The following is a 20892-nucleotide window of genomic DNA, read 5'->3' on the forward strand; positions in this document are numbered from 1 at the left end:
TGAGGTTTGGGGTTGAGAGAACAGGAAGTTGTTCTGACCAAGGAAGTAGAGCTGTGAATGGATGGGGTCTTTGTATTTTCGGGAGAGTAGAATTGTCTGGTGACTGGTCTTTGGCTAACACCATGCACCCCATTTCCCAGGAACAGGCCTTATAATAATGACCCCGGTAGGTGATCACTGTGTGTGAGTATTGCATATCGTGCATCAACTGTGCTGCTGGTGACATTGGCATTCTGCTCATGGGCCATTATCTATCTGTCCCTGTTTTGGCAGCTCTCTGTTTGGAGATTTGGAAGTTCCTGCACTCTGTTTGCTGGTTAAGACATGATGTTTTTGGTCCTGGTGCATCAGTAGCTGATCAGAGCAGACTGTGTACTTGTATTTATGTTGGAGAACCAGCCTTTGTCCATGGACTTGAGGTGACTTGAGGAAAGAAGTTGTGATGGACTGCAGAATTGGACCAGAAGCAAAGATGGCAAAAATGGATATTGAATTGTACTTAGGACAGACATGTCAAAACCCAAGAATCTACCAAAAGATATGAAAACCATGACTGAAGTGAAGAAAGTGAGAAGTTCTGGGATTCTTCTCAGTACCAGCAGCCCTCCCCTCTCTGCACTCTGTGCTGCCCTCCGGGGACTTATGAATGAGCTGTCTCCATAGCCTTAGTTAATACATGTGCAGTGTACCTCTCCTCTGGCACTTAACTCATCTGATGTTTCTTAGGGCGTAGACTTTTGTTTTTAATTTAAGTCCTCATTGAGAGAGAATTCTCAGAAGCTTCAGGGCATTTTTATTTATTCCAAAGTACATTTCATCCTGTAGCTCCTGCTTTACCCTCTTACATCTTTGTAACCAGTCAGATAGCTCATCGCCGTGTGATTTTCTTTCTATTTTTATGTGATCCCCTGTTTGTTCTTCATATTTCTCTCTAGCTTTTGCATTGGAGATAAAACACACAACACTTTACATTCTGCATCTAAATTATTTTACTTATGATATTTTTAGTTCCGTTCATAACTTTGCTGGATGTAGCAGTCTTGGTTGGCAAGTGTTTTTCTTTCAAAGCTTGGAATATTTCATTCCAACCTCCCTTGATCTTAGAGTCCAAGGTGAGAAGTTTGAAGTGAGGCATTATAAATAAATATAATCAAACTTATACAAATATAAGTTTATATGAATAAAGTTTTTATAAATGTGACCTGATGTTTTTCTTGTGTATCTTTCATTATTTCTCCTTCTTTCCTATGTTAGTCATTTTGGTTATGATATGTCTTGCAGGGCTGCTTTTCATAAAAATGTTTTAGTTGTCAGTGGGTCTTTATTTTATTTATTTGTATGTGGTGCTGAGAATTGAACCCAGTGCTTCACACATGCTAGGCAAGCGCTCTGCCATTGAGCCACCATCCCGGCCCCCAGGGTTGCTATTTTCCTTAACCTTTTCTCTTTGGGATTCTGTATGGATTGTGTATGTGTATGACTTCTTTGTAATGTTTGGAATTTTTTCTAGTGTTATTTCATCAAAAAGTTTAATGCCATTAACCTGAATCTCTATGTTCTTTTCCACCTTTGCCATGATGCTGTCATTGACCTTGGACCCAAAGAAATGGTGTTTGCCAACCATGGACTGAAAGCTTTGAAAATGTGAGCAAAAATAAACTTTCCTCCTTTAAATTGATTTCTGGTGTATTAGTCCTATTAATAATTATTAACAGGGAAGGAGATAATTTTTATCAAAATTTTGAGCTTTTGTTTTTCAGTTTATTCTTTTCTAGGTTTTAAGGCTATTTTGAAGAACTCAGTGTATCTCAATTTTATATAAGGTTTACATTTTCAGTGATACCAATTTTGCTTCAATGTCAGTTTCTCTTCTAACTAAAATTGGACAAAGTTGACTGTAATATAATTTGATCCATCAGACCCTCCGGGAAATGTTCTTAGTAAATATGCATGAACTTATCTCAAATGATTTGGAGAGTTCTTCAGGCCTGGGGGCTTGATTCGAAGAGAAGGAAAATATAAATTAAAAGCTGCAAGTTATAAATGCATTTGGGAATCCACTCACATCCTCCTCAGCTATAATGCTAGTTCCTGAGAGGAGTGGCGCAGGACTGATCACACACACACACACACCTGGGACAGGAAGCGGGGTTAATTGTCAGAAGCCTGAGAAGGCTACTCTGCACAAAGCAGGGACAGCAGCAGCAATGCCACCTTTAATGTTTCCTTTTATGGGCTAGAATCATGGCCACGGTGCCAGGGGCGGTTTAGTCCTGACTGACAGAGTGAGCATCCCCTGATCTTGTAGAAGGCAAGTTTGTTTCTGGGGAACAGAGACAGGAAGTTTTCCTCTCTCACAGAAAAGTGCCTTTTCTTCTCCAGGAAAGAACAGGAAAACCAGCATGTCCCCACCTCAGGCTCTGTTAAGTTGTCTCCTGTCTCTCAGAGAACAGGGAGAGACCAGCATGTCTCCAGGCCGGTAGGGTTTATCTCAGGCTGCCTTCTATTTCTTGGGAATAAGAACAGTATTCATAAAGTGGGGGTGGGGCAAAGGACGATGGCTGCAATTATGCTAACAGTTCTGTTATAACTTGTTGACCACCTGTGGGAAATTTCACTGCGATGTTCTCATTAAGATTTATCTTGCAACTGTAGATTTAATATTTAGTGATAATTTTCTCAAGACAAATCATAAGCGTGTTTTCCATGGATATTTTGAGAACCATAGTCACTACACAAATTTTAAATATCAGATATTGCCATCTAAATCGACTTTCTGACAGGGTGTCGTAAGTAAATGTGGTGTGGATTTGTATGGAAAAGTAAATATTTGTACCCAACAGGCAAAATAAAAATCTGATGTGTCTGAATCACAAATATCAAGGTACATTTCTATTGCAGATGTAATAAAATAAGAGAAGATTTTTGACTCCCTCCTTCTTCATACTTATAAACCATTCTTATTTTTTAAAAAATGATTGTAGTAGAGTGACATGATTTTAAAGAAACTCTTAAAATTATATGAATTACAATTGAATGGCATTCCCTTGTCCCCCATTAGTTCTTGACCATATGACAGAGTGAGAATTCAGTAATGAACTTTCCTGTGGTTGGTAGTATGAGAGTGGTGTAGAAACGGAGGATCTGTCCCTGAACCACAAACATAAATGCTCTTCAACAGGGAATAAATGCTCATATAATTAGATATCCAAAACTATAAGCTACCATAACTTCTATTTTATGTAAGTATTTTAATGTTGCCTTTGTAAGGCATATGGATAAGGTTACTTATTTGTTATTCAGAAAGTCCTTCTTAGTACCTCCTTTGCATTTAGCACTATTTTGTTTTATATATATATATATATATTTAGTTGTTGATAGACCCTTATTTTATTTATTACTTATATGTGGTGCTGAGACTCGAACCCAGTGCCTCACGCATGCCAGGCAAGTGTGCTACTGCTGAGCCCCAGCCCCAGCCTGCATTTAGCATTATTTTGGATGCTGGAAAATATATAATAGCATTTTGACTCTGGTATTTTTATTTTTTACTTTCAAGATTGGAAAGATTGTCCCTTTCTGTTTTAGGACATGGATATATTTGTGTGGATTTTAAAATGGGGATAAGATCCATAAAGGACCCAACCAAAAAGACGTAAGCTAGAAAACCACAAACCATTATATAAAGGGCATGAATCATACTGTCTTTAATTAAGTGGGCCTGAGTTTAAAAGGCCAGGGGCTCGTCCTGTTTATGAATAGGTTGAGTTCTTTCCTGGGTCTTGATTGTGTTACATGTCTATAATATATGCATACATTTGGCATAGTAATATACACATATGCAGAAATACTTACATATGTATATACATGGAATATGGCTTCCAAGAGACAGAGGGACATAAAATGATTACAGATGTTTGTAGACTTTTGAGCTGAAACATAATCAGTGCCAGTTGGCTTTTTTCTTTCCACATCTTTTAGTTCATGCATTATAATTGTACATAACGAGATTTTTTGTTGGATATTCATACCTGAACACAATCTAATAATGATATAATTTGGCCAATATTGCTCCCCAGCACTTTGCCCCTCCCTGCCTGCCTCCCACCCCTTGGTCTGTTTCCTTTACTGATCTCCCTTTGATTTTCCTGAGATAATCCCCCACACCTTTTTTTCCCTATTTTCTCTCTAGCTTGCCCATATGAGAGAAAAAATATGACCCTTGACCTTCTGAGTTTGGCTTATTTTGCTTAACATCATGATGTCCATCCATTTTCCTGCAAATGACATGACTTCATTTTTCTTTATGGATAAACCTCCATATTACCTCACTTGTCTTCGGATTCCTGGTGTTGGGCACATAGGGAAGCTAGTGCTGGTCCACTGCATTGATGATGGAATAGCACAGCCCCTCTAACTCCTTCACCTTCAATTTTGGTGTTCCTCCCGTGATCCTTGTGGGTGATCATTCATCCTTGTGCTGGAATAGTATGACTTGCTGTAAGGATGAAGGGCGCTAAGCCAGAGAAGGGATCAGATAGCAGTGGGGGGAACTCCATTAGTTTGACTCCATGTCCAAAGTCCCATATCACCTTTTTCCTTGAGAAGAGTGGGTGCCAATTTTAAGCCAGAAAAATGTCCTCAATATGAGAATTGCTTTCATCTTATAAAATTTCATTCTCATTATCTGTCACAATCAGCATTTTTCAGATATGAACTATAATTTTTTTAAAAAATATTTTTTTATTGTTAATGTACCTTTATTTTATTTATATGTGGTGCTGAGAATCGAACCCAGTGCCTCACACATACCAGGCAAACATTCTACCACTGAGCCACAACCCCAGCCCTATGAACTATAATTTTGATAATTATTTGACTTTCTCTTCTGGCTGGGCCTATGTTAGTATTGTAATAAGTTTCTTCAATAGTAAATTAGGTGGATTGGATCAGGTGATTTCTAATGCTGCTTTCATCTTTGATACACCTTTTAATCTTTTTCCAGTTATTTGATGTTTTTTCTTCCTGAGCACCTAAAAGCATTTTTATTCATTCTATTTAGTTTTACATAGCAGTGGAATGCACTTTGACAGATCATACATAAATGGAGTATAACTTCCCATTCTTCTGCTCGTACATGGTGAGACTCACACTGGTCACGAAGTCATATATGCACATAGGGTAATTATGTCAGATCCATTCTGCTATCCTTTCTACCCCTATTCCTCATCCCTTCCCTTCATTTCCCTCTGCCTGATCCACAGTACCTCTGTTCTCCCCTAGGCACCCCAACCCTTATTGTGAATTAGCATCTGAAAATCAGAGGAAACATTCGCCCTTTGGTTCTCAGGGATTAATTTATTTTGTTTAGCAAGATATTCTCCAGCTCCATTCATTTACCACCAAATGCCATAATTTCATTCTTCAAGGCTGAGTAATATCTGGTTGTGTGTATATATACCACATTTTCTTTATTCATCTGTTGAAAGCACCTAGGTTGGTTTCATACTTCAGCTATAACATTGATGTGGCTGCTTCACTGTAGTGTGCTGACTTTAAGTCCTTAGGGTATAAACTGAGAATTGGGATAACTGGGTCAATTCCAAGTTTTCTGAGGAATCTCCATACTGCTTTCCATAGTGGTTGCACCAGTTTGCCTCCCCACCAGCAAAGTATGAGTGTACCTTTCCCTACATCCTCACCAACATTTATTGTGTCTTGTATTCTTGATAATTGCCATTCTGACTGGAGTGAGATGAAATGGCAGTGTAGATTTGATTTGCATTTCTGTAATTACTAGAAAAGAAGATTTCTTTTCATGTATTTGTTGATTGCATTTCTTCTGTGAAATATCTGTTCAGATCCTTAGCCCATTTATTGATTGGGCTATTTATTTATTTGGTATGAAGTTTTTAGAGCTCTTCATATATTCTGGAGATTAACGCTGTATCTGAAGTGCATGTGGTAAAGATTTTCTCCCATTCAGTAGGCTTTCTCTTCATGTTATTCTTTTGCTGAGAAGACGCTAAAAGGCTTCTTATTCGATTCTATCCCATTTATTGATTCTTGATTTTCTTGTGCTTTAGAGGTCTTGTTAAGAAAGTAAGTTCCTAAGCTGACATGGTGGAGACTTGGACCTACTTTTTTCTTCAGTTAGCTGCAGGGTCTCTAGGGTGTGGTGCCTAAGTCCTTGATCCACTTGAGTTTTGTTCAGGGTGAGAAGTAGAGGTTTAATTTCACTTTGCTACATGTGTGTTTCTAGTTTCCCTGGCACCATTTGTTGAAGATGCTCTCTTTTCTCCAGTGTATGTTTTTGGTGCTGTTTTCTAGTATGAAATAACTGTATTTATGTGGGTTTTTCTCTGTGTCTTCTGTTCTTTACCATTGTTCTGTGAGTCTGTTTTGGTGCCAATACCATGCTGTTTTTGTTACCATGGCTTGGTGGTGTAGTGTAAGGTCGGGTATTGTTTGTGATGCCTCCTGCATCATTTTTCTTGCTAATGACTACTTTGGCTATTCTGGGTCTCTAATTTTTCCAAATGAATTTTATGATTGCTTTTTCTAGTTCTATGAAGAATGTTATTTGGATTTTAAGAGTAATTGCATTGAATTTGTATAGCACTTTGGGTAGTATGGCCATTTTGACAATACTAATTCTGCCTGTCAGGAGCATGGGAGATCTTTCCATCTTCTAAGGTCTTCTTTAATTTCTTTCTTTTTAAAAATTTTGTTGTAGTTGTAGATGGACAGAATGCCTTTATTTTGTATATAAGTAAGGATCGAACCCAGTGCCTAGCACATGCTAGGTGAGCACTCTGCCACTGAGCCACAGCCCAGCCCTAATTTCTTTCTTTAGTGTTCTGTAGTTTTCACAGTAGAAGTCTTTCACATCTTTTGTTCAGTTTATTCCCAAGTATTTCATTTTCTTGAGTCCTATTGTGAATGGGATAGTTTTCCTAATTTCTCCTTCATTTGATTTCCCATTGGTATTTAGGTATGTCATTGATTTGGGGTAATCACCCAATAGATTTTGATGCGTCTGTATTCTCATTTATTTCTGAAAAAAATTGTTATTTCTCTCCTGATTTTATCTGTGATCCAATCCTAATTCATCTAGTATTTTAACCACCAGGCATTAAATGGTTTGTTTCTTGTCATTAACTTCTCACTTCATTAGTTTATGGTCTTATGGGATGTAAGAAGTTATCTCTCTTTCTTGTATTTACCTTGTACCCAAAAATATGAAGTTTAGGGGCTGGGGATGTGGCTCAAGCAGTACCGCGCTCGCCTGGCATGTGTGCGGCCTGGGTTCAATCCTCAGCACCACATACCAACAAGGATGTTGTGTCTGCCAAAAACTAAAAAATAAATAAATAAATATTAAAATTCAAAAAAAAATATGAAGTTTATTTATTTATTTATTTTGGTACTGAAGATTGAACTTGGGGGCACTTGACCATTGAGCCACATCCCCAGCCCTATTTTATTTAGAGACAGGGTCTCACTGAGTTGCTTAGCACCCTGCCATTGCTGAGGGTGGCACTGAACTCCAGATCCTTCTGTCAGCCTCCCAAGCCGCTGGGTTTACAGGTGTGCTCCACCGCACCAGGAAATAGGAACTATTTTAAAGAATGTTCATTGTTTCATGGAAAAGCAAATAAACTCATGGTTGATGGATCAGAGAATTCATATCTGTCTATTAGGTCCGTCTGATTAATATTATTTAGTTCTGAAGAGGCTGGGTGGCAGGGTTTCCTTCTTGGGTGGGCATGGTACAGAAGAGTCTCCCCAAACCTCAGCAGTGTGAAGAGCCTAGAGTGTGGTCCTCACAAGGCCTTGTCTGCCACCACAAACTCTGTTCAATGTGTGGCTCCCTCCAGTTGTCACTTCCTCCGGCCCCCACCAGCACCAGTCCACTTTAGTGTACTTTTTGTTTAAAAGCATGGACACAGCTGTTGGGTATATGGCTTAGCAGCAGAGTGCTTCCCTAGCATGTATGAGAACCTGGGTGTGGTGCTCATCTCTTCAAAGAAACTCTTGCCCATGAAGAAGCTCCTCAAGGGAGATCCTGGCTGGTGTGGGCCATGTGGGGAGGTCCTGCCTCACAGCCTAGAGAAGCAGAGCGGCCCTGAGTGTCTCCATGCATCTATTGACTTGTTTCACAAGTTTGACTTGAGTCCTGGAGGCCAAACTGCGAGTCGGTTATGTAGGTTAGAGCAGTGTCCAAGACAGTATGTCTGGCCTCCTTCATTTCAGTGAATATTTAGGGATAAAACAAATTCAGTACAATCAATGCAATGAAGGAGGGTCTGTAAGGGACGTGAACCGGGTGTTAAGCTTTCAGGATCCAAGACTGGCTTGCTTCTGAGTGAGGCTTCATTGTCCTGTGATGGGCAGGAGGAGTGGGTCCAAATCTGTAAGGAGCAAGGTGGAACCAGAGGCATTGGAACAGGTGCAGGGGTATGAAATGAAGCCCTAGGCCCGTGTGCTGTGGGCCTCCTGGACTAACCCCAATTCTGCTCCTGCATTCTTGCTGTCCTCCAGGAGGGCAGACACGCCCACCTCTCCACGCCCTAGCGTGGAACTGGGCAGACAGCTGCAGGTAGGGAAGCTCAGTGAGCAGCGTGGTGTGTGTGTGGTGGTGGAGGATTAGGCCCTGGATGCAGAAGTGTTAGGGACCCAGGAGCTGGACGGGGTACTGCAGCTCCCCCTACTGGACAGAAGAGCCAGGCGCAGAGCACAGTGCAGGAGGCTGGCCCACCAGGAGCCAATCACCGGCGGCCAGGCAGATTGTGGCACGTGACCGTGCATGCGTGTCCATGCACTTGTGTCTACCAGTGTCTTCCAGCAACGACTGTTTTGCCCGATGGCTGGCGGATGGCTAACGGAAGAGCCGCCTTGGTAGGCCGCTGGACACAGGCAGCTGGCCATGTCTGCAGGAATGGCCAGAGCCTGGAAAAAGTTTGTTTATTTAAGCCTTGGGACCAAGGTTATTGGATATAACCCCATTGGGAAGATCCACCAGGCTGCCAAAAATTGTGAACTGAAAAGAATTGAACACTATCTGGGACGCGGCTGTCATGTTGATGATACTGACCAAAAAAATAGGTAATAGGGTCTGGAGGCCAGGGGCTGAGGGGCACAGGGCCAGTGGGGAAAGCTGGGCTGTTGGAATGGAAGCCTGCTCCATCCAGGCTGTGCCAGTGGGGGCAGAGCAGAAGGGAGACCGGTTCTCTTTTCACCAGGATGTTTGACCCGTGGAGTCCTCAATATCCAGGACCTGCAAACCTTGGAGGTCCGGTGCCTAGGACTTCTAATGGGCAAATAAACAAAAACAAAACTTCAACTGGTTTCCCAGACACTTAAAATTTCCCTATAGGGTGACTTGACTTTAAAAAAAAATTAGATATACACAGCAGCTGTTAATGTGCACATTTTCAAAAGCATGAAGAAAGGTGTATGAGGAAAGTATTCTCATCATACAGCAACACCAGGGCTAAGAAAAGTTTTCAGATACAATATCTGTTGTGTTCTGAGGGCCTTACAAGACTCTGAATTGGGAAGATGTTTCCATGTTCATTCTTGTTTTGTTTTAAAAATTATTTCACACTAGTTTATTTAGGGGTGTGGCTTTCACCCCTAAACTAAGCTTTTACTTATTTCTCACATGCTTCACTCACTAGTTCATCAAATCCTCAGGGATAACTTGGTGTCATCCTGATCATCCAGCCATCTTCATAACAGCACTTGTTGACAATCCCTGAATTTTCTGCAAATACTTCCTTAACTGCAGGTACTTTTCCAGAGAGAGGACACTAGAGTCACTGGCAGCTTTCACACTTTCCAAAGCACCAAACACAACATGCTTTTTCAATTTTGTCACCACATCGGGCACGCTACATTAAAAAAGCATCTGCGAAGAGCTTCCTGCACAAAATTGCAAATTGCTGATTCCACTGTTCCAGGATCCTCTCCTGTAGTTATCCATTACTGAGTATGTGTTCAAGCAGGTAGAGCAGAGCATTGGTTGAGAGCATCCAGGCAGTGCAGGCTCTCAGTCACTAGGGCCAAGGGAGCAGCACACAAAGAGTGCCTATCCTGCAGAGATGCCTGCTGCTGTTCTGGAGAGACTAAGGACGTCAAAGGTAGGCCCTAATGGTGGTTTGTGCATAGGAATACTCGTTGACCCAAAGTGTGAGCTCTTTCTGAGGTTATCGATTTCACAAATACCAAATAAAAATATCAGTACATTTTTGAGTTCCACACGCAGTCCTTTAGGGTCATGATGACCTAAGGAAATGTTTGCAGTGAACAAAGACTTGCCATTCTATGTATCAAAATACATTATTATGGGCTGGGAATGTGGCTCAGGCGGTAGCGCACTCGTCTGGCATGCATGCGGCCCGGGTTCAATCCTCAGCACCACATACCAACAAAGATGTTGTGTCCGTCGAGAACTAAAAAAAAAAATAAATAAATATTAAAAATTCTCTCTCTCTCTCTCTCTCTCTCTCTCTCTCTCTCTCTCTCTCTCTCCCCCCCTCTCACTCTCTCTTTAAAAAAAATACATTATTAACTTTCACAAATTACTTGTTCACCAATGGCCAAAAGATTAGGGACTGGAACAGGATAAAAAGAATACTCAAATATCTGGAAGAGTAAAATGGAATTTGGTAGGTAGCAGCTTGCACAATTTCAAATGATGCACAGAAGTTTCCATCAAGTCATCTGTTTGGGGAGCTAAAACCTTAATAGCCCAGTGCTGCTGCTCTTTATTCTCAAACATTGAAGCTGAGAAATGTATTTCATTTGTTAGACTTAAATTTCTTCTCGTAGCAAGGATACTAAATATTTTTTCTATTTCATATGTCACTGTCACTTGAGCATCTGTAAAAGAGTACTTTGATTTAAATTAGATTCCAGGGTTGGAAATGTAGCTCAGTGTTAGAGCACTTCTTGCCTGGCAAGCTCAAGGGTAGGGTTCAGTCCCCAGCACAACATCAGCAGCAGCAGCAGCATAATAGATTTTAAAAAGAGAGGTAGAACAAAAGGAAGTTTTCTTTTCAATTCATTCTTTCTTAGAACAGTCTTTGCCAACATAAAGAAGCATTTGTATTTTCTTCTAGTAAACTTGTATATAGAAGTTCTATAGTACATTTCATCTATTGTGGATATTAGTACACATACATTTTATTTCATATATGCAACTATAGGTTAATAATTTTGTTCTGGTTGCATCTTGATGAAAATAGAAGAAAGCAAGTATGAAAGATTATTACTACTGCAAAAGTATTGCTTTATAAAAGTTTCACTTAAAAATACTGAAGTTCTCACCTATACTCATCTATTTTTTAATTCTATTCATTTGTACTCATGCACTGAATACCTATTTTTATGCTCATAAACTGCACAGCTATTTATTTTGTAATTAACATATTCTATCTCACAGAATTTTCTTAAAAACTTTATGTGACAGTTTATTAAAACTGAAGTGAATAGGACTCAATACCAAATGAATTGGTTCTTCCTCTTTTTCAATCAAGCATTTATGAAGATAGGAAATTGTGAACTTCCCTTTTGAAAAGTTAAAGTATTAAATACTGAACATTGGAAATACCTGATTTACATATATCCTGTATGTCTAAATACTGAACAAATTTAACCAATACTAATTCATTTGTGTTCTTTTTCCTTTGGCTTTCAATTACTTGGGGGAAAAAAAAGCAAAGATTACTTTGCTTTTAGTTTGGTCTTTTGCTTTTATTATTCAGCCTGCTTTACCTATAGTACATTTAAGAACTGAATTTAAATGGTATCCACGTGATGAGAACTGCCATAAATCTATTGTTTGTTTCACATTTTACTTAAGGTAAGGCACCATAGATTATGATGGTCCTTTATTTTGTGAATGAAGGAAAAAATTTAATGCTGCCAATTATAGTTGAAATGCAGCTTGAATTATTAGTGGCATTCCTATGTCAGTGTTAAAATGATAGGAAAAAAGCATCTTAAGACTCATTGAAATACAGTTTTTAAAAGATACCTGTAAAATCACTCTATTGCTACTATTTTATTAATTGAAATACTCTTTGTTGATTAATAGCAATAATCTTAGATACAATAGCTACCAATTATGGAGCTGTTGCTTGTGCTAGAAACCCTTCAGATGTTTTACATAGATTCTTTATTAAGCATCACAGTAGTATCCTGGGAGATAATTACTCATTTTAATCCTTACTTTATTAGTGAAGAAATGAGGGATAGGAAGACTATGGGATAACTAGTACATCAGAGCTTAAAGTAGAATTCAAACCAAAGATGAGCTAAATTCCAAAGCCTTATTCTTTCTAGGCAAGTTGGCTGCTCTGCTCTGAGATGTGGCTCTTTGGTAGAGCCCTTACCTAGAATGCTCCCAGCCTGGGTTTTCATGTGCTGGTCCCCAGCACCATGAAAAACCAAACAAAAATAAGTAAAATCATTGGGACTAGGCACAGTGGTACATTCCCATAATTTCAGTGACTAGGATGCTGAGACGGGAGCATTGGAAGTTCAAGGCCAGGGTAGGCAATCTAGTGAGACCCTGTGTTAGGAGCCACAGCAAAAATATTGATACAGGCACCTTTGGATTTTATTGACTGCCAGCCAGCAATTCACATTCATATGGTAATTGGACTCATGCTGTCTAGCTGGGCCCATTTTCAGGACTCAGGTTACTCATGTCACTCTTGTAATGGGAGAGTTCCCATTGGTTGGGAAAGGATGGTAGGAGGGTGTTCCGGGGGAAGAGGAAACCCCCCCCCCCCGGCTCAGGTAGAACACACACGTGGCGGACCCACCTGTTAGGGGACGCACACGGCCTCTCTCTAAATAAAACTTTGTCTCAGTTTGACTGGCTTGTGTTTTTGTGCCCAACCGGGTTGCAAGATTGCAAGCCCGTGTGCACTGACAGCTCAGCAGGGGATCGCTCAGCAGGGGTGCCGCAGGCAGTGCTCGGCAGCAGGAACGGGACTCAGCCGGCCCGGGGCCGGGCAGTTTGCGGCATTTTGGTGGCCCTGTACTGGGAACGCCCAAAACTTAAAGGTGAGTAATATCACTCGCCCCTAAGGAAAGGCGACAGAATGGGTATTTCTGTTTTGATTTATTCTGCTCTTATTTCAGGCTCTCTAGCCTTACAATTTTTCCAGACGAGTTGGGATAAATGGCTGACTCAAGGTTTGAAGTTATTCGGCCCTGAGAGAGAGAAAATTGACATAATCATTTTCCTCCTCTCCGTTTCTGTTTCATTCTGTTTTGGCTTTCTTCTATCCTATCTTATTGGGTTACATTACCTTTATAGTAGATTAGAATCTAGTAAAAAACAAACCGAAAAACTGTTAAGTAAATTGTTAGAGGTCCAAGCCATGGCAGAAAACATATTAGGTCAAGCAAAACAAAAGGTCTCTCAAGCTAGTCAGATAGAAGAAAATTTGAACAAGGCAAGCTCAGGGAAAAAACGGTCGTCAGATAGGGAGGCTGCTACTAACTCCGTTCCACCACCAGAGGGCATAGTTCAACCAACAGCTTTACCTGCCTCCATAGATGATGAACGGAATCCTGAGGCGGGACCCCAAAAACTAGCATGCCCTGTAGTTGAGCAGGGAGAAGAAAAAGAACGAGTTTACCGTGCCTTAGATTTCAAAATAATAAAGCAATTAAAGGAAGCTGTAGCAGCCTACGGCCCGGCCGCTCCCTTCACAGTCAGTATGGTCGAATCTATTACCGGCTGGAACTTAACACCAGCAGATTGGGCTAACGTGTGTAATTCTGTGCTAAATAGAGGACAGTATTTATTATGGAAAATTGCCAATGAGGAATTTTGCAAGGAGACAGCTAGGCGAAATGCAGAAGCAGGTTACCCTGAACGAGACCTGAAGATGTTACTGGGAAAAGAGGAGTTTCAAGAACAGATGCAACAGCTCAGATATGATCCTGGCGTATACGCTCAGGTCGCTATAAATGCAATTAAGGCATGGAAAACTTTAAAGGGACAAGGGGATTTTCAAGGTCAACTATCTAAGATAATACAAGGAGTTAATGAGCCCTACGCTGACTTTGTAGCTAGACTTATTGAAGCAGCCTCTGAGACATTTGAAAATACAGAACAGGCAATGCCATTTATAAAACAGCTGGCTTACGATCAAGCAAATCGTTGCTGCAAAGAGGTCATTAGACCGTGGAAACAGGAAGATTTAAACACATATATTAAATTATGTAGAGACATTAATGAACAAGGACAAGTCATGGCAGCTGAAGTAAAACAGGCTTTAAGTACCAAGCCAAAAACATGCTATAATTGCAATCAAGAAGGACATTTTAAAAGAAATTGCCCCATAGGAGGAGGGTTTAACAAAGCTAGGTATCAAAAGAGTAGAATCCCGGGTATTTGCCCACGATGCCATAGAGGGAGACATTGGGCTAATGAATGCCATTCTCAAACCACCATAGAGGGTATTCCGTTATCAAAAAATGGACAAAGACCAAGTGTCTACCCACGATATCGTGGAGAAAGGCATCAGGCCCCGTTGTCAAAAAACGAATTGGAGGGCCCAATGCCCCGGGGCCCAAAACCACAAATATACGGGGCAATGGAGGAACCCAGCAGCACCATCAAGGTGGTGCCCAGGACGCATTATCCATCAGATCCCTCATCAGACAGACTAGAGGGAGCGCAGGGTTGGACATCTGTGCCTCTGCCAGAGCAGTATTAACTCCAGAGATGGGAGTTCAAATCATTCCCACAGGAGTAAAAGGACCTCTTCCCCAGGGAACAGTAGGCTTATTATTAGGACGCAGTTCTTCTACACTTAAAGGGCTTATGATAAGTCCTGGGGTAATTGATCCCGATTATGAGGGTGAAATAAAAATCATAGCTAGTTCTCCAAGAGGTATATCAGTAATTTCATCAGGAGATAGAATAGCACAGTTATTAATAATACCAAGCCTACATGATAAATTTTCCAGTTGTAATGTAGAAAGAGGTTCCAAGGGATTAGGCTCCACAGGTGTAGATTGGGCTATGCTATCTTTAAATTTAGATTCTCGCCCTATGCTAAAATTAAATATTCAAGGGCATGATTTTAATGGACTGCTGGACACAGGCGCTGACCTCAGCATCATATCTCGCCAGGAATGGCCTAAACATTGGCCATTACAGCAAGCGACCCAAACGCTTAGAGGCCTAGGAGTGGCAACTAATCCCCATAGAAGTGCAATGGTATTAGATTGGAGGGATCCTGAAGGATGTGAAGGAACTATACAGCCCTATGTATTGGACCATCTCCCCATAAATTTATGGGGACGAGACGTCCTAGATCAATTAGGATTGACATTAACAAATAACGTCAATCCTAACGCGCCCACTACTAGGGCAAAACAAGGCTTTAGAAAAGAAAAGAGATTAAGAGATCAAGAACAAGATATAACAGCACCAATTCAAGTAGATCAAGAGATAGATAAACATGGATTGGGTTTTCAAAAAGGGCCACTGAGACAATCAAAATTACTTGGAAATCAGAAAGACCAGTGTGGGTTCCTCAGTGGCCCCTAACTAAAGAAAAGATACAAGTAGCCCATGATCTGGTCAAACAGCAATTAGCGGAAGGACATATACAACCTTCCGTATCTCCCCATAATACTCCCATTTTTGTTATTAAAAAGAAATCTGGTAAATGGAGATTATTACAAGATTTAAGAGCCATTAATAATGAGATGGTTATTATGGGACCTGCTCAATCAGGGATTCCCCAACTGTCTGCTTTACCAAAAACGTGGCATGTTCTAGCTATAGATATTAAAGATTGTTTCTTCTCAATTCCAATTCACCCCGAGGATAGTCCACATTTTGCATTTACTATCCCTGCACTGAATCATGAAGGTCCTGATCAGAGATATGAATGGAAAGTACTCCCTCAAGGGATGGCTAACAGCCCAACTTTGTGCCAAATTTATGTTGATAAAGCAATCCAGCCACTTAGAATTCAAAACCCTGAACTACAGATATTTCACTATATGGATGATGTGTTAATGGCACATAAAGATAAAAACACATTGCTAGAATGTTATGCCACGCTTACAAACTTATTAAAAAATTATAATCTAGAGATAGCAATAGATAAAGTACAATTAAATCTTCCAATTAATTATTTAGGAGTTCTATTATCCTCAACCATGGTCCGTCCACCAAAAATTCAAATACGAGTAGATCAACTCAAATCACTTAATGACTTTCAAAAGTTATTGGGAGATATAAATTGGATAAGGCCTTATCTAGGCATACCAACAGGAGAATTAGGACCTTTATTTGATATTTTAAAAGGTCCATCAGATCCAAATTCACCCCGCATGTTAACGCCTGAAGCTAGAAAGGCATTAAAAATCATTGAAACATATATGGAAAATATGCATTTGGATAGAATTGATATAAGTTTGCCTTTATTATTTATTGTACTACCGACAAAAAATATTCCTACAGGGGTATTTTGGCAAGAAGGTCCATTATTATGGATACATTTGTCTTATTCTCCTAATACTATTCTTACTAGATATCCTGAGGCTGTAGGGCAATTAATACTCAAAGGAATAAAGGCAGCAAAAGGAGTGTTTGGGATTTCTCCCAATAAAATTATTACTCCATATACTATGGATCAAATTGATGAGTTAGCTAATGAGTTAAATACTTGGGCAATAATCACGTGTAAATCTAGTGTTGCATTTGATAATCACTTGCCATCTAATCCTTTGTTGTCCTTTTGGTCTAAGCATCCTGTAGTTTTTCCAAAAATGACAAGAAAAACCCCTATCATAAATGCTCCAAATATATTCACTGATGGGTCAAATAATGGTACAGCAGCAGTAGTTACTCCTGATCAAACTTTTACATTTTTAGTACCCAAACAATCAGCTCAAAAGGTAGAGCTCAATGCAGTATTGCAAGCTTTTATGATGTTCAAAGATTCTACATTTAATTTATTTTCTGATAGTCAGTATGTAGTTAATGCTATCGTATCTCTTGAAGATGCTGGTAGGATTTCTCCTTCCTCTACTGTTTTCTCTTTGTTTTCTGCTATACAAAGTCTAATCTGGGATAGAAAGGATCCATTCTTTATAGGACATATCAGAGCACATACAGGATTGCCTGGAGCCCTTAGTTTGGGTAATGAACTAGCAGATAAATCTACACATGACATACATATTTTCTCCACAATAGAAGAAGCTATAAATTTTCATAAAAGGTTCCATGTCAATGCTAATACTTTACAAAAACGTTTTAAAATAACTAAAGAACAAGCCAGACATATAATAAAACAATGTCAAAATTGTGTGACATTTTTGCCACAAGTTAATCTTGGAGTCAATCCTAGAGGACTGATACCTAACCATATTTGGCAGATGGACGTCACACACTTGCCAGAATTTGGAAAATTAAAATATTTACATGTTACAGTTGATACTTCTTCTGGATTTTTGATGGGCTCCCTTCATCCCGGAGAAAAAACTAAAGATGTTATAGCTCATTGCTTACAAAATTTTGCCACTGTGGGTGTTCCTAAACAGTTAAAAACCGATAACGGTCCTGGTTACATCTCCAAGTCTTTTAAACAATTTTGCTCATCATTTGGCATTACTCATATAACAGGAATCCCATACAACCCACAGGGACAAGGCATAGTTGAAAGAGCTCATCAAACTATAAAAATGTACTTATTAAAGCAAAGGGAGGGAATTAGTAAGGGGTATATATCCCCCAAAGATAAACTTAAAATAACCCTTTTTACTCTAAACTTTCTAAATTTGGATTCATCAGGACTTAGTGCTGCGGAAAGACATATGTATCCGAAAAATGTACATAAGCCTAAGGTACTTTGGAAAGATATTCTAACAGGACAATGGAAAGGTCCGGACCCAGTAATAGTCTGGAGTCGGGGCTCCGTCTGTGTTTTTCCACAGGAGGAACAGCAACCAATTTGGATTCCAGAGAGATTAACTAAAACAATTTCTACAGAAAAAGAAGATGATTTGACTCAAATCCATAACAGCTGATATCCAGAGTTCCAGCCTGGCTATTCTTGCATCTGCGACAGTGATTTACCACGGTGCCTTTTTCAATATCTATTTTATTATTTGCATTTTTCCCACATCATAAAGTTCTATTTTATTTTATTTTATTTTACCTTATTTTTTAAGCTCATACAAACCTAGGTTAATGTTTTTCTGATCAGTTTTATTTTTTTTTTGACTGTGTTTTATTTATTTATTTTTTTTTTAACTGTAAAGTTTTTAAACATTGCAATGGAGATTTCACCTAGCTATAGCTACAAGGCCTTTATTTACTATTGTCTTATATGTTCTATGTTATGTATGCTGTTTTGTGTTGTATGTCTGTATGTGTGTATGTCCATATTTCATTTATAAGGAGCGCTCATGTATATATAGATACAAGTATTCAAAAAAAAAAAAATTTAGTCACGTGACTTATATGGTTTAATTTACTTTAGGTAAACAGCTGTTATTAAATTTTGTTTTTAAAGGTGGTTAACAGATATGTTTGTTTACTTTCACCTTTCCTTTTCATTATATTTCATAATTCTGTTCAGGATAATGTCTCTTTAGCAACATGGCCATAATTCCCATCTCCATCCCAGTGCCGGTGAAGACTAAGACCAAACTACAACTTTTATGATAGCTATCACTATAAACTGTATAAATTGATACATCAATCAAAATAACTCAATAAGACTGCTCAATCAAGGACTTAATTTACTTTGGGAGGAAATGGACATATTGATAGACTCCTCCAATTTGAACTGCTCAATCAAGGACTTAATTTACCTTGGGAGGAAATGGACATATTGATAGACTCCTCCACTTTGAACTGCTTACACAACTTGTCTGGACTATGTATCACCTGTATACATTGTGTTCTATTTGTTGATACAGCGAACTGGTAGTGCTAAATATCTTAGCCGATGTGTCACCAGTGTTTCCATAGGAGCCGTCAATTGGCTTGGTGTCGTGGCAATTCTGCGTCTTTCTCCCTTCTGCTAGTGATGGTCTAAATTTGGGGGCCAACAGAGGTGAGGCAAGAACCTCACCCCCCCACTGGCACCAAGGTTAAATTTGGGGGCCAACAGAGGTGAGGCAAGAACCTCACCCCCCCACTGGTGCATAGGCCTATTACACAGGTATGGCTATATACTGGACCGGTAGTCAGTGACGGGTATGATTCGGTTACAGTGGTATCAACCTAAGCCAGGAGACTGACGCAATAAGGTCAGTTTTCCCATGACGGGTAAGAACCATATGTGAATTGGACATACCTAACAGGCACGGTCCCTAGCCACATTTGCCTGTTGTTTATTTAAACAGTAGGGGGCAGATGTTAGGAGCCACAGCAAAAATATTGATACAGGCACCTTTGGATTTTATTGACTGCCAGCCAGCAATTCACATTCATATGGTAATTGGACTCATGCTGTCTAGCTGGGCCCATTTTCAGGACTCAGGTTACTCATGTCACTCTTGTAATGGGAGAGTTCCCATTGGTTGGGAAAGGATGGTAGGAGGGTGTTCCGGGGGAAGAGGAACCCCCCCCCCCCCCCCCGGCTCAGGTAGAACACACACGTGGCGGACCCACCTGTTAGGGGACGCACACGGCCTCTCTCTAAATAAAACTTTGTCTCAGTTTGACTGGCTTGTGTTTTTGTGCCCAACCGGGTTGCAAGATTGCAAGCCCGTGTGCACTGACAGCTCAGCAGGGGATCGCTCAGCAGGGGTGCCGCAGGCAGTGCTCGGCAGCAGGAACGGGACTCAGCCGGCCCGGGGCCGGGCAGTTTGCGGCAACCCTGCATCAAAATTTTTTAAAAAATAATAATAAAAAGTGCTTAGGATATGACTCCATGATCGAGTGCCCCGGATACAATCACCAGCAGTATCAGAAACAAGAAATAAGAAAGTGTCAATGGCATAGGCCAATTATTCATTAATTTAATAAGTAATGTCAGCTAGTAAATATTGTACCTTCTTCAGAAGAAAATAGAGGAATTACGAGTAGCTAATGTTTATAATTGCATGAAAAGTTGTATATTTCAAAAGGTGTCTTATGAATTCCTAACAAAGCCTCTTACTTGCATAGAACCCCTCTACATTATGCCTGTGCCTATGGCAATCCAGCAGTGGTGACTCTTCTAGTAAAGAGGAAATGCAACGTCGACCTGTGTGACAGTGATGGCAACACACCATTAATGAAGGTAGATGTGGCCAGTGGTTTTGCAGGAAATGAATTTGATGAAATGCTTAGAAGAAAAATTGATTAATGCCATTTAGTTATAACTAATGAGTAAAACGTGAAATATTTTTCTTGGATTTCCCAAATTTACAATCTATTTCTTGGTTAAAACCAACAGGCCCTACAGTACGAGGAAGAGGAATGTGCAATTCTTCTTCTAGAACATGGTGCCAATCCAAATGTTCACAACAAGAAGGGTGAAACTCCGCTCCACTGTGCTATCTTTTATAGGAGCACATCAGTAGCAACAAGACTGCTTTCATTCAACGCAGATATTGAAGCCAGAAACATGGTATACATCAATCACCATTATTTCCAAAATATTTGAAATGTTTCTTTAAAATTAACAGTAATGTGTGTTAACAAATACTGATTATAAGCAGAATTTTCTCTATTAGAATATTAGCAAATGTTGGAAGTTCTCCTTGTATTCCTCCTCCTCCTCTTCTTGTAGCTCATGTGTATATTTAGTTTGTCTCCATGAATTAGAATCAAGAGACTCGTGCAGAAATCTGAACTTCAAGCTTCTGTGAAGGAACCTGATGCGGTCCCCTTGAGCCATAGTACTG

General features: G+C 39.9%; 1 long non-coding RNA gene across 1 annotated transcript; it reads left to right on the forward strand.

The window, feature by feature from the left end:
- Positions 1-682: 682 nt before the first annotated feature.
- On the forward strand, positions 683-20523 carry LOC144250592 (uncharacterized). Its single transcript, XR_013342526.1, has 3 exons — positions 683-1644; positions 20171-20285; positions 20442-20523. It is a non-coding gene; the product is annotated as an uncharacterized LOC144250592 (long non-coding RNA).
- Positions 20524-20892: the final 369 nt, after the last annotated feature.

The sequence above is a fragment of the Urocitellus parryii genome, chromosome 16, assembly GCF_045843805.1.
Source record: "Urocitellus parryii isolate mUroPar1 chromosome 16, mUroPar1.hap1, whole genome shotgun sequence".
Lineage (NCBI taxonomy): Eukaryota > Metazoa > Chordata > Mammalia > Rodentia > Sciuridae > Urocitellus > Urocitellus parryii.